Source organism: Tiliqua scincoides, chromosome 1, assembly GCF_035046505.1.
Source record: "Tiliqua scincoides isolate rTilSci1 chromosome 1, rTilSci1.hap2, whole genome shotgun sequence".
Classification (NCBI taxonomy): domain Eukaryota; kingdom Metazoa; phylum Chordata; class Lepidosauria; order Squamata; family Scincidae; genus Tiliqua; species Tiliqua scincoides.
The window spans coordinates 157109600-157112023 of NC_089821.1; the positions used below are offsets into that span (position 1 = coordinate 157109600).

Sequence of the window (2424 nt, forward strand, 5' to 3'; positions counted from 1 at the left end):
ACAGCAGCATTCATAAGTCTGATAACCTGAGACTGAGATTGTATTTCTCTAGCTAAAATTAATCCAAAAGAAAATAGTCATGTAATTAGGGACCAATTCTATCCAACTTTCAACTAATGCAGCTGTACCAATGATATGTGTGCATGCTGCATCCTGTGGTGGGGGGACAGTTACAGAGTCCTCATCAATGTTAAGTGAATGTTTATCCCTTTACATCAGGGATGGGCTAACTTTCTACTTTAGAGATCCTGGACCTTTAGCAATTGTATAGAAGAGGGAATTTCAGCATGTGCAGTTTGTCATCTCACAGATGATGTTCTCTCTCCTGGTTGGCAACTTCAGTCTCAAAAGACTATGGTATAAGCCTACAGCACCTGGTATTCCCAGGTGGTCTACCATCCAAGTACTAATCAGGCCTGACCCTGCTTAGCTTCTGAGATCAGAGGAGATCAGGCATGTGCAGGATAGCAGTTGCACAATTGTTAAAGGTCCAGGATCCCTAAAGTTGAAAGTTTGCCCACCCCTGCCTTACATCAGGGCTGTATTGTGCCTACATCAGGGCTGGAAAGTTGGATAGGATTGGGCCCTTGGAGTGGAAGCAACTTATTAATGAAATAACTGCCACCCTACACTTGCTGAACAAACACCAAGAGAGTGTCTACTCTTCCTTTTTTTTTTTTTTTTTTTTTTTTTAGGACAAAGATCTAGACAAAAATTGGATTGATTTATAGCCCAATCTTCTGCATGCCTACTCAGAAGTAAGTCCATTATTTTTAGTGGGGCTTACTCCCAGGAAAAGTGTGCATAGGATTTAAGCCTCAGTTTCCACACAGACTTGCCAATCCTAGCCCACTTTTCAGTGCTGATGCAGCCATGCTAATGGGGTGTGCACTGCATCCTGGGTTGGAGGGGCAGGCATGGAGGCCTCGTTAAGATCTGGGAATGTTTCTGCCTTTAACTTGGAGCTGCACTGCAGCTGCATCAGTGCTGGAAAGTTGGATGGGATTGGGCCCTGAGTCAATTTAGGACATGGATGCACTAAAAGAGTATCCCTAAGGAGGGAGAGGTAAGGAAAAATTCAGCATGCATAGCAAGAATTACCTATTACTACTTGAAGGACTTCTTGGCTCTAGTGACTGCTACAAATAGCTGCTCCATTTGGGATCTGTGTCCTAAACTAATTGCTGATTCTCTAATAGTCCATGCACTTTTTATATTTTCTTTCCACAAGTCTGTGTAGGATAAGCCTGCCAAGCAGGGATGTTCTTGCTTCCTCCTTGGGCTGCCAGACCCCATCACTGCCTATCATTGTCTATTAAATTGCCTTTGGGCTGGAGCACATTGCAATTACCAAGGGGATGCAGTTGCTCCATATTCCCATTTTCCTTGGCTGCTGGTGTGTGTAAGCTCTCAGTGTGAGCTTCCGAGTCTTGTGATGAGCACTTGGAAATGTTACAGCCCAGCGAAGAATGAGATCACCTGCCAATGGGCGGCTGTTCTTGACAGCATCCTTATGGTGACTGTAGCATATGTTCTGGCCACTATTCCACTGCAGGTTGAGAAGAGAAATAGAGCATTTTGATGACAATTCATACAGTTTTAAAAACGAAAAGAAGAAAACATTGATCCAGTCATAGTCAGAGACAGGATAGTAGGGTGTGTGTCTAGGTAGCAGTGGCCCAAGCTACAGGGTGACCCAAAAAAAAAAACAGAACCCACAAATCTTTGAATAAAACTGTTAATTTTAATTTTTCTTCTTTTTTCTTTTAGGCTATACAAGTCGACTTTGTGCATGAAATATTGGAACAATAATCTTCCCCAATATGTCTTGGTCAACCAAGGAAAAGACATTTTGGACATTACTGGACCTTTGTAGGATTTAATAAAATTTTTATGGGTTCTGTTTTTGGGGGGTCACCCTGTAGTTGCCCTATGACTACTATACTGACATTTCTACAGCAAAACAGAACCTGACGCTAGAGACTATTGAAATAGTATTCTGCTATTTAATTTTCCATAAATTTAACCTTTCATTTTGGTTTATGTTCTGAGGATTTTTTCTTTACCTTGCTCACATCAAGATTTTTTTTTCCTCTCTCTCCCACAGACGTGCTTTGGTTTTCTTTATTGTCCAGGGCGAACCCATGTAGGTTTTCCAGTGAGGCATTTGGAGCCCTTTGTGTTTTCTAATCAGTATTCGCAGCACCTTCTGCAGCAAAGAAATAATTCGAAATATAGGTCTGCGTGAGAAATTTACTGCAAATTGCTTGCTCTCTGCATAAGGCTATAAATGCCAATGTGATGCTGGGGCTTCAAAGGCTAGCCTATAAAGCCACTTAAGTTAAGTAGAAAACAGACCATTTTTCTTTCTCTCTTGATAGTTCTCATCCCATTGCATTCAAGGGTAATACAAAAGTATAGTTT

The 2424-nt window shown here is 41.6% G+C and overlaps 1 pseudogene; it reads right to left on the minus strand.

Annotated features, from left to right (window-relative positions):
• Positions 1-362: 362 nt before the first annotated feature.
• LOC136637225 (5S ribosomal RNA) lies at positions 363-479 on the minus strand (annotated as a pseudogene).
• Positions 480-2424: the final 1945 nt, after the last annotated feature.